This window comes from Protopterus annectens, chromosome 3.part1 (assembly GCF_019279795.1).
Source record: "Protopterus annectens isolate FY-2018-M chromosome 3.part1, PAN1.0, whole genome shotgun sequence".
NCBI classification, from domain to species: Eukaryota; Metazoa; Chordata; order Ceratodontiformes; family Protopteridae; genus Protopterus; species Protopterus annectens.
The window spans coordinates 552,245,752-552,258,984 of NC_056732.1; positions in this window are offsets into that span (position 1 = coordinate 552,245,752).

A 13,233-nucleotide genomic window follows, 5' to 3' on the forward strand; every position below is an offset into this window, starting at 1 on the left:
ACTAGGTAAAATAGTACCGATTATATAGAACACAGTGAACATATAGTGTTACTAATAATTTACCACACTATTTTCATATATAAAGAAATTAAAATAAATGAAAATAAAAATAAAAATAGAAATGTGTGCAATTTCATGTTACAAATAAATAACTATAAGAACATAAACATACAAAAAAATTACCTTAGAGATTACAAAATCAAGACAAAATACTGGATGAACTTAAAAACTGAATTGTACTTCAAATATTAAACTATTGTAGAACCTCATCTTTGCAAACTCCTCAATTTAAGAATGCTACTAATAGAACAAGTTTCATTGAGGCCTGGGAAGTTGTACGCATTTAGCTTAATTTGCCAGGATAACTCAAGTTCTTCTAATTTGAGGGGTATAGGACCACCTCTAATATCTTGAGTCACATGGTCTATGGCCATAAATTTGTGGTCAGCATTCGACTGGATATGTTTGGCCAAAGCGTTGTCCATTTTGTTTCGACCTATGGCATAAAGATGTTCATACATTCTATCACAGAGTCTACGCTCTGTCTTGCCTATATAAAAAGCAGAACAACATGCACATTTGGCCAAATAAACCACTAATTTCAAATTACAGTTAAACCTGGACTTAAGCTTAAACTGCGCGCCATTGATAACAAACCAGTTTGCCATCTCCACAAATTTACAAAAATTACAGTTCTCACATTTATTCATACCTACTATTCTAGGAACTCTATGGCACTGTTTTTCTAACAAGTTCTTCAAATTCCTACCACGCCTAAATATAACTTTAGGTGAGCTACCTAATTTGTTAAATAACATTTGATTAGTCCTAAAGAGTTCCCAATTTTTCTGTAATATTTTGATACAGAGGTGGCTTTGTACACTAAACGTATTTATGAAACTAAGTTGAAAAGTTTGATTACGCTGACCTGATGACTCATGAACGTTCATTGCTGCCAACATGTCTGAGGCACCAGTGTGTTCAAAGACTGGAGTCCTCATGGGCAAAATGGGTTAGTAAAACTGATTTAACCTTTTTAAACTAACCTGCTCAATCAAGGAGTCCAGTAGGGTTTCAGGATAGCCTCGATGTAAGAATAAACTTTTCAGAAACTTACATTCCTCTACAAAATCTACTTCTTGGCTTATTATACGGGAAGCCCTAACTAATTGGCCCTTGATGTCAGAGCGTTTCTGATGAAATGGATGGCAACTAGAGAAATGGAGAAAAGAATTAGAGTATGTACTTTTCCTATGTATTTTGGCCATGTAACAATGCAGTGACCTGTTTTTACTCAATCAAATATCCAAGTACGCTATGGCCTCTGTGTCAAATGTAGATGTAAATTCTAAGTATTGTGTTGATTGATTGAATGATTCCAACACGTACCTACTGACTTCATGACCAAATTTTAATAAGATGAAAATGTCATCAAGGTATCTAGTGTAAAACATGAGAACCTTTCGGACATTGTTGCTCTTAAATACAAACTCCGATTCCCAGTGGGCCATTACTAAATTTGCTACACTAGCGCCACACGGGGAATCCATAGCTATACCTACTTTTTGAAGGTAAAAGTCTTTATTAAACATAAAGAAGTTGTTTGATAGTACTAAATCAAGTAATTCAATCACCAATGAGATCTCAATTCTTGGGGCTCCATATTTGTTCAACATGAGGCCTACCCATTCAATACTGATGTCGTGAGGGATACAAGTATACAGGTCCTTAACGTCGATGGTGAGAAAGTTGTAATTCTCACTATACTGCAAACTATTGATTTTTGCCAAAAAGTACCATGAGACCTTACATATTTGGTCCTCAAGAACCAAGTTCTTCTGCAGAATTGCATCAATGACCTTAGCACAAGATTAGGTGGGTGAACCTCGACTATCCACTAAAGGTCTCATAGGTGGATTAAGTGAGTCCTTGTGGATTTTGGGAATACCAAAGGGTATGGATATCTGGGATAAGATGTTGTCATATAGTTGAACTAGTTCTGTTCAATTTTGCCCTCTATATACATGTCATTGACACAGTTCTTAATTAGGCTGTAAGCCTTATTGACCTCCGAGCGGGAACTCAATTGATAAACATTACTAGACAATGATCTTACCATACGTTCAATGTAGTCAGTGTTGTCAAAAACAACCAAGCCACCACCTTTGTCCGGTTTACAAATGCGGATGTCTTGGGATTGAATATACTGTAGGTATTCACATTCCTCACTAACTGTATTGAATGCGTAATTAAATCTAGGACTACTCTTAACAACCTGTCTGATATCAAGTTCACAAAGTTGTTCAAAAAGTTGTAGAAATGGGTGTAATGGTGGATTGGATGTACTGGAGACTTGGAAAACATTCTCTCCTGGTGCATCTATGACATTTCCAAACATCAAGTGGAAGTTCAACTTCCTAGTAAAAGACTTAATTTCAGTAATTGATTTAACCAGGTCTATGTGCTGCAAAGGTACATAAGTATGCCCCTTTGCTAAAAAGTCCACAATGTCTGAAGAAATACTAGTAGACAAAAGTTGTAGACCTTAAGTCTTTTACTAGAAAGTTGAACTTCCACTTGATGTTTGGAAATGTCATAGATGCACCAGGAGAGAATGTTTTCCGTGTCTCCAGTACATTCAATACAACATTACACCCGATTCTACAAGTTTTTGAGCAACTTTGTGAACTTGATATCAGACAGGTTGTTAAGAGTAGTCCTAGATTTAATTACTCATTCAATACAGTTAGTGAGGAACGTGAATACCTACAGTATATTCAATCCCAAGACATCCGCATTTGTAAACCAGAGAAAGGTGGTGGCTTGGTGGTTTTTGACAACACTGACTACATTGAACGTATGGTAAGATCATTGTCTAGTAATGCTTATCAATTGAGTTCCCGCTCGGAGGTCAATAAGGCTTATAGCCTAATTAAGAATTGTGTCAATGACATGTATATAGAGGGCAGAATTGAACAGAACTTGTTCAACTATATGACAATATCTTATCCCAGATATCCATACCTCTTTGGTATTCCCAAAATCCACAAGGACTCACTTAATCCACCTATGAGGCCCTTAGTGGATAGTTGAGGTTCATCCACCTACTCTTGTGCTAAGGTCATCGACGCAATTCTGCAAAAGTACTTGGTCTTTGAGGACCAAATATGTAAGAACTCATGGTCCTTTTTGGCAAAAATCAGTAGTTTGCAGTATAGTGAGAATTACAACTTTCTCACCATCGACGTTAAGGACCTGTATACTTGTATCCCTCACGACATCAGTATTGAATAGTTAGGCCTCATGTTGAACAAACATGGAGCCCCAAGAACTGAGATATCATTGGTGATTGAATTACTTGATTTAGTACTATCAACTTCTTTATGTTTAATAAAGACTTTTACCTTCAAAAAGTAGGTATAGCTATGGGTTCCCCGTGTGGTGCTAGTGTAGCAAATTTAATAATGGCCCACTGGGAATCAGAGTTTGTATTTAAGAACAACAATGTCCAAAAGTTTCTCATGTTTTACACTAGATACCTTGATGACATTTTCATCTTATTAAAAGGTTGTCATGAAGTCAGTAGGTACGTGTTGGAATCATTCAATCAATCAACACAATTCTTAGAATTTACATCTACATTTGACACAGGGGCCATAGCGTACTTGGACATTTGGTTGAGTAAGAACAGGTCACTGGGTTGTTACACGGCCAAAATACATAGGTAAAGTACATACTCTAATTCTTTTCTCCATTTCTCTAGTTGCCATCCATTCCATCAGAAACGCTCTGTCATCAAGGGCCAATTAGTTAGGGCTTCCTGTATAATAAGCCAATAAGTAGATTTTATAGAGGAATGTAAGTTCCTGAAAAGTTTATTCTTACATCGAGGCTATCCTGAAACCCTACTGGACTCCTTGATTGAGGAGGTTAGTTCAAAAAGGTTAAATCAGTTTTACAAACCCGTTTTGCCCATGAGCACTCCGGTCTTTGTACACACTGGTGCCTCAGACATGTTGGCAACATTGAACGTTCATGAGTCATCAGGTCAGCGTAATCAAACTTTTCAACTTAGTTTCATAAATACATTTAGTGTACAAAGCCACCTCTGTATCAAAACATTACAGAAAAATTAGGAACTCTTTAGGACTAATCAAATGTTATTTAACAAATTAGGTAGCTCACCTAAAGTTATATTTAGGCGTGGTAGGAATTTGAAGAACTTGTTAGAAAAACAGTGCCATAGAGTTCCTAGAATAGTAGGTATGAATAAATGTGAGAACTGTAATTTTTGTAAATTTGTGGAGGTGGCAAACTGGTTTGTTATCAATGGCGCACAGTTTAAGCTTAAGTCTAGGTTTACCTGTCATTCGAAATTAGTGGTTTATGTGGCCAAATGTGCATGTTGTCCTGCTTTTTATATAGGCAAGACGGAGCGTAGACTCCGTGATAAAATGTATGAACATCTTTATGCCATAGGTCGAAACAAAATGGACAACACTTTGGCCAAACATATCCAGTCGAATGCTGACCACAAATTTAAATTTATGGCCATTGACCATGTGACTCAAGATATTAGATGTGGTCTTCCACCCCTCACATTAGAAGAACTTGGGTTATCCCTGCAAATTAAGCTCAATGCATACAATTTCCCAGGCCTCAATGAAACTTGTTCTATTAGTAGCATCCTTAAATTGAGGAGTTTGCAAAGATGATGTTCTACAATAGTTTAATATTTGAAGTGCAATTCAGTTTTTAAGTTCATCCGGTATTTTTTCTTGATTTTGTAATCTCTAAGGTAATTTTTTCTATGTTTATGTTCTTATAGTTATTTATTTGTAACATGATATTGCACACATTTCTATTTTTATTTTTATTTTAATTTTTTTTAATTTCTTTATATATGAAAATAGTGTGGTAAATTACTTAGTAACACTATATGTTCACTGTGTTCTATATAATCGGTACTATTTTACCTAGTGGACATATGATGTACTCATGTAAAGGACCATGTTGTTATATTGCAGTATTAGTTTTGGTATACCACTTTAAGTTAATTTTCGTGTAACTACGTCTATGATTGGTTAAGATCACCTGCTGGTTTTCAAATGAGCTTTTAAAATGAGTGCTGTATTTTTGTTTTTTTACTTCTGATGAAGTTTGCATAGTGAGCAAACGAAAAGCACTTTAAGTTGAAAGTCAAATAAACCTTTGGTGTTTTACTCATCTGCTGTCGTGACCATTTTTTTGGATTTTCTTCGTTTGGTTTGCCGTTTGTGTTTCTCACATTCAGTAATACACTGGATGTACTGTTTTTTCATTCCTGATTTTTTTTGTTTCTTTGTTTGTTTTCAGTGGCTTAATCTTGATTGCCAAGGTGTACTCCACAACAGTTCTGTTCTCCTCAATATCAAACCATGCTAGTAGTACATATCCAATTTATTTCCTACAATTTTTCAAACATTTCCCAGCTGAGCATGCTCTACAGCTACCCATCTCTCTAATGGGAATAAAACTTATCCTGTCTTGAATCATCTCCTATTTATAAATTAACCAGTCTAAGTTTTACTTATTATAGGTCTGCAGAGTCTTCTCTCTACCTTTACCTATGATTCTGGTATAAAGCTAGGACTCTTACTTCTCACCTTTCATAATCATTTCCATATTTATCTCCCTTTGAACCACATAGATTTTCTGTTAGCTCTGCTAGGATGATTGCAGTCTAAAAGCTAAGTAATTTGTACTCTTCTGCTTACCTCCACAAGGGTCTTTATTTGTTTAACTATGACACATACTATTTATCTCCCTTTAAACCACCTATATTGACTGTTAGCACCGCTAAAATGATTGCAGTCTAAATAGTTCAGCCATCTGTGGTTTTCTGCTTACCACCATGAGAATTTTTATTTTTTTATTTAGGACACATACTAAATATCTTGCTTCTGTAAACCTTACTGACTGTTGTTCATACCCATTACCTCTGTGATGCTCTGAGCTGTCCTCATCTACACGGTGTAAATAATTATTGGTCTGTTTAAACTATTTTTGTTACGGGCAATCTTTAATCCTCAGCATGCCACTGATACTTGTCTCCCTGTGTTTTGATGTGCTATGTTTAATACAGCTAGATATCTATGGGCAGGCTATGCTCTGTGTTCTTGGATTGCGGTAATAAGTTAACATTTATAATATGTTTCAGTACTATAGACTTAATAAACTAGTTACTTGGGTCATTTTACTTCTGTTCATTGAATAGGATGATAGACTGCATACTGTGTAATAATACTGCAATGTGGGTCTGCACTTTATTGTTAATATGAGTATTTAGTTCTATAATACCAGAGTTGATGTGTTATCTGTCTTTGTCCCAAGTCAGTGCTTAAATGAATGTTTAGATCAGTTAATTTGTCTAGTTAACAGAAACTAACAACAGAAACAAATAAGCAAGGCTGCCTTTTCTCTACCATATCAAGGGAGGAGCAAACTCGCATTTCCTTGCCACATCCTTAATTAGTTCATTCAGTCATTAACTAACAACATTCATTTTCAAGTCATCAGTCGTATTTGTAGCACATGTAAAACAACATTTTTTGTCATTTGTTTTTGCATTTGAAAAGAATAACCACTTTATTATAAATATTGAAATCCACTCCACATCTTTTTAGATCATCATCATCAGCCCCCTTTTTCCTATTTTTCTACATGGGGTCAAGGTATTGTGTTAACTGTTGCCAGCTCTCTCGATTCAGTGCCACACTCCTGCCTTCTTCAACACTCATGCCTGGCTGCAGCCCCTCTGATTCTAGCTTTGGCCTCTTCATTCAGACTACCCTTCTTCTCAACCCCCCCCCCAAGATACTTGAAGCTGTTTACCTGTTCCACTATCTTCCCTTCTATCTCTATTCTCAGCTTCTTCTGATCTCCCCAATTTGCTGCCATTACTAATGTCTTACCTGTGCTTAGTTTCATCCCATGTGCCTTCAGATTTGCATTCCATTCTCCTATCCTTTGCTGAAGTTCTAGCTCAGACTCTGCCTATACTGCCACATCATCTGCATACAGCAGCTTTGTTGATCCGTCCCCTCCAACCTGTTTGCTAATGTAGTCCATCACCAGTATGAACAGCAGTGGGCTCAGAGCTGAACACTGATGTACACCCACTCCCACTGAGAACCCCTCTGTGAGGCCAAACACTGTTCGTACATGAGTCATTGGGTCCTTGTACCTAGCCTGCACTAATTCTAGCAATGTTTCTGGGACTTCAAACCACTGCAGTACTGCCCAGATTAGCTTTCTTGGGACTTCAAACCACCGCAGTACTCCCCAGATCAGCTTTCTTGGGACCTTGTCATATGCTTTCTCCAAGTCTAGGAATGCCCAGATGGACTCTCTCCTCATCTTTAGCTTCTTCTCAAGTATCTGTCTCAATGCAAACATCAGCTCAATTGTGCTGCATCCTGATCTGAATCCAAACTGCTCATCTCTTATCTTACATTCTACTACTCTGCATATCCATTTATCAGTCACCCTCTCCAGAACTTTCATGCAATGTGATAGGAGTTTGATGCCTCTGTACTGCCCACAGTTGTGGCTGTCCCTTTTGTTCTTGTACATTGGCATGAATATGCTTATTCTCCAGTCATCTGGGATACGCCTTTCTTTCCACACTGCTATTAGTACCCTCAGGAGCCATTTCTCCCGTATCTCACCCAGCATCTTTATCATATATGATGTGACCTCATCTGAGCCTGCTGCTTTCCCTGACTTCATCTTCCTTGGTGCTGTTCTTACTTTTTTAGGGTGGGCTCCTCTTCTTTGTAGGCTGTTTCTGGGATAGTACAGCTTCTGTGAGGTTTTCTTCATTCAGAAGTTGCTGCCTTTGATGTCCTCTGAACTGGTGAGCAGGTTGTTGCTGGCATCCCTTATGAAGGGTGTCTGACAATTTTTTTATCTTTCTGTCTTTGCCTTGCAACCTGATATAGTTTCTTTGTGCCCCTTACTGAGTCACTTTCCAGAAGTTGGTACAGTGCCTCCGATGCCCTATTCTTTGCTACTGCAACTTCTTTGTTAGTAAACCAGTAGTCCTTCCTAGCCTGGTCAGTCTTTTCTATCTCCCACTTTATCATGCAGTTCTTCTTTCTTTTGATGACTTCCTGGACTTCTGCATTCCACCACCAGCTTTCCTTATGTACCTTATTTCCATACCTGGCTCGGCCACATATCTTTTCTCTAGTCCTAACACTTGCTGTTTTTAGGCACAGCCACTCTTTTTTTTTTTTTTTTTTTTTGCCCACCCATGCAGGCAGTTCTTATTCCTGTCTGTCCCAATATGTGCATTCAAGTCACCCATTATCAACACCAATTCATGTTGTCCTGCTTTATCTAGTAGGCACTGAAACTGCTGTCTGAATGCACTCTTTTCCTCACTATCTCACAACCCTGCTCTGGGGCATAGGCTGAGATTATGAATACTGCTCTATCATTACACTGGAGTCTCTGTCATTAATTCTGATGATCCCCTATTGCCATCTGCTCACAACAATTCCTACACCATTTCTAGCCTGCCCTCCACCTGAGTAGTAGACTCTGGATCACAAGCCAAGTGGTTTTGCTGCACTGCCCTTCCATCTCATCTCTTGGATACACAGGAAGTCCAGTCTCCTCTGTATCATCATCATGTCTTCCACTTCCAAGCTGCATCCTGTCAGTGAACCTACATTAAGCATAGCAATTGTCAGTTCATGTTTGGCAGGTTTTACGTCTAACAGAGCTATCCCAGGTAACCCAGGCTGGGCAACTAGACACCGGCCAGCGAGTAGCTTATTGACCCAGGCACACTAGGGGCACATTTACCCCTCCCACCATTAGCAAGGGGTCCCTGGCATGGGTCAGAGCAGGGTGTTCAACACACTTATCACTGGTAACTACCCATGGTGACGTTAGTCAACATGACCGAATCACCTAGAGCCATATTTTTACACCATCGAGTGGCTAGCCCTGCCACGGCATGCAGTCTGTGATCCGTATTCTCCTATCTTTGAGGATACTGCACACCACAGCAGATGCCCAATCGAATGGTCTGTATAACTCTTCCCACTATAGGGCACCATGTAGAATCTGTGCTGCTGCCCACAGCTCCATTCATTGGTGAATTTGAGATCGAAACAGCATGTTTTTCAGACATGGGAGAAACCACACAGCTACACAGTGAGAACACAGATACACAGTCATAACATGCAAACTACAAAAAGGCATTGGTCGGAGGTCAGGATGGAACCTCGTACATGGGAGGCAAAGACCTTAACCACTAAGCCATCTGGTCTCTTTTTAAACAATCCAGCATTAAGGAGATTCTCTTTTTACAAGTAAAGCATATTTGAGTGTACGATTTCAGTCATAACTTTTCTTATAACCACTTCATCATGTTCAGGGTCTATCTCAGAAGGCAGAGAACCAGTTATGAACAAGATGCCAGTCCACCACATGAAACACACACACACACACACACACACACACACACACACACACACACACACACACCATGGATACTATAGGCAACTTTCCTTAAATAAAAATCAGAATTCCAAATTCACATCAAACATTGATAACACCTGTAAATACTTCTTTTTCTCGGTTAAAACTTGCAATATAAATATTAGATTTAATTGTAACAAATATAGGATCTGATATGTCTCATAGGATGGTTGATTTAATTCAATAATATGTCATTCTCCACCATATCACACATATACATTCAAGATTGGTATAAGGGCTGCATCTTCTCATTTCAGTACTAAATGGTTACCTATGAAACAGTCCATTAATGACATAATTTAAAAGCAAGCCATCCTAACTTACAGGATACTACATTTAGCATAAAATGGATGGTTTAGCCAAATATAATAGTAATTACTTTTGCTGTTAATAATACTAACAAATATTGTGTCATACTTTTTTAATGACTGTTTGTGATGTACAAAAATGACAGCTAGACTGTCATGGAAAAACACAGAAAGTTATAACTATGTCAAGTTTTAACTTTCTGTTAGATGTTCTTAGTTTATGACATACAAAATATATGGCTACCACCCAGACCCAGATCATGGTCAAAAAGGGCCCTTGCAGCGTAATGCATTGGGGACCCCCAAGCAACCCCCTAGCCCCCCTAACAATCATTCCAGTGTCCCATTACCTGGTTATTTCTCCCCATTTACCATAAGCACTGTTCAAACCTGTCAGTGTGCATATTATTTTCTTCTTTACTTCTCCAATGATTAAAGATATTTAGATTTAATTTAAAGCTTCTATTTCAAAGTTTATAGCATAAACACAGTAAGACATTTGCTAAACAAAACAATACAGTCTCACAATAAAAGCAGGCTTAGCATTAACAGCAAACTTCTCTGCCCTTGAAACCTACATTCACTGAAATGGCATTGAAAGTCACATTCAAAAAAATGCATCTGGCCAGGGGCAAATTAAATTTACCTTTGGCCTGTTTTCAGACCATAGGCCCCTCGCACACTTTTAGGACCATGCGTATATACATGTGTTCTTTGGGTCTATATTAGATCATCAAAATGGCTCATTATCCAATGCCTTAACGTCGATCTGCAAAACCCAAACCCTAACAGTATCGAAACCGCAAAACAGTGAATTTTTTCCCAGGGAAAAAATTTGCTGTTCCAAGAAACACGCACACACCACAAGCACACTAAAAAGCAGAAATCCAAACACATACATTTAAAAGTTACATCTAACCCTGCACTACACTGCACATACACTACTATCTATCCACTTACCTTAACCCAAACCCTAACCCTTAGGTCTGTCACTATCGCACACTCACCTCACCCGTGCCCTGACCCTAACTCACTTAACCCACCCCTAACCCCAAATTCTCACTATCGCACACTCACCTCACCCATGCCCTAACCCTAACTCACTTAACCTGCCCCTAACCCCAAATTCTCACTATCGCACACTCACATCACCCGCTCCCTAACCCTAACTCAATTAACCCACCCCTAACCCCAAATTCTGCCACAATCGCACACTTACCTGACCCGCGCCCTAACCCTAACTCACCCAACCCGCACCCTAACCTGAATGTCCACACAATCACACACTTACCTTAATACAACCCGTAACTTTCCACTGCATTACTGAAAACAGTGAAGCCACAACAAAGGCCAACCAAATTTTTTCCTAGGAAAGAATTCGATTTTGTGCAGCTTCACTGTTTTCAGCATTCGCGATATTGGGTTTGATATTAGATCATTCAAAATTCTGCTGTTTCGATGATCTAATATAGACCCATGTTCTTTGATTCACTTTCCTGATTGTATTAAATTATATTCTTTGTATAATACAACACCACTTGTTAGAGCATGTTTTAAATATATAGTTTTGAACATTTTTTCCAGTAAGCAATGAAACAAAATATATGAACTAATAATGACAAAACTGCCCATTTCAGAACATTTCAACCATAAAAGGCTCCCCAAAGTTCTGAAATACATCCACCCATATCAGTCAATATGCACAATCTCTGCAGAAGTAAAAGTCATCTGAATTATTCTACATTAAAGAAAGAGATATGTAACTAATAAAGTGGTTGCTAGTCTAGCAGAAAAACAAGTTTATATTTCAGTGTTTTCATCTATAAATTCAGTGCCTGATGCCCTTGAAGAATTAATTGTCTATGTTACATTAAAAATGGTAAGCTGGTAATACTGCAATAGGGAATGGATGGCAAAGTGATAACAGGTTCATAGTTACAAGGCATCTCATCCAAAGGAGGACACACTAAAAAGTGAAGCACCTCCGTCCCTGCTTAAAGTGTACCACAGTATCAAGAATCCATGTACTCAGTGTGGGAGTAGAACCCACAGACTTCTGCATCAAAAGCAAGTATACTTCTTGTTGTGTTACTAACACTGCTTTCAAAGATGCTAGCACAAACAGTAATGACCATTTGCTAAACAAAACAGTTCCACATCAAAAACAGACTTTGCATGAACGGCAGTTAGATTATCTTCCCTTGAAGCTCACAATTCCTTGTAAATGTACTAAAGCTCACAATTCCTCAAAAATGTACTGAAACTCACAATTCCTTGAAAATTTAAGGAACCTTACAATTCCTTGAACATGCACTGAAACTAATAGTCTGGTAGGTGGTTCAGAGGACTCTGGCTCTTGTCACCTGTAACTAAAGTACAGGGTTTGAGCCTGAACCTTGTTAAATTAACTAACCTGTCTTCCCTACCTAGGGAGTTTCACACACATGCACAAACACACACCTATCTACCTCCCTTACTTTGCTTCTAGAATGCTTATCTGGAAAATGCTGCTTGGGTCAAAGATTGCACACTCTGTTCCAGTTTAAAAGTGTGTGCGCCTTCAGTATGATGCACACATAGATGCTACCAAGGACAAATTCTGTACATGTCCTTAAAAGACGTTTGTGGCAAACCCCAGACAGTGGCCCCCGCTCCCTGGCTAGTGGGCCCTGGATGAGTGTCTTGGTCACCTAGTGCTAAATGTGGCTCTGCCACCACTACATTAAAAATGCTAGCATTTGAAACTTATATTATTGGCTTATTTTACACTAAAGATTAATAAAAATGTTACTGTTAGTCCATTTTAAAAACATAAAAATATTTATAAAAAAACATTCTGAGCAGGCATTGTTTTATCACTGAATGCAAATGCATATGCACTGAGTGATTCAGTAAATCATGTTCACAAATCCTTTTTTTTTGACAATTCACAGGGTGCAATTTAACATCTATGTCTGGAAGTTCAGGAGATACACTGAAAGCTTGCACAAGAATAAGCAATACGAGAAATGGAAGCTGTTTTTTTTCTTCTTCTTTTTTCTGTTGACCATCAGTTGCTCCCACTGCCTCTCCTTGATCACTATATCTGCTGAACCCTCCCACCTCCCCCAGACTTGCTCCAAAGCACTCCTAGTTGGAAAGGAGATGAAGACATCCTGAGACAGCATCCTACTCCTACCAATGGAACAGATAGATGAAATTATAACATCTGATCTACACATTCTCCAAGTTGTTAAAAAACACCAAAAAAAAAAAAACATTGCATCAAAATACTTGCTGCCATCTCTGGTTTATGCCTCTTCCATCCTATTAATACTCATGGCACCCAAAAAAAATAGACAACTATTGCAACAAAAATGCTAGACATGTCACCAACCTATCTACAAAATGT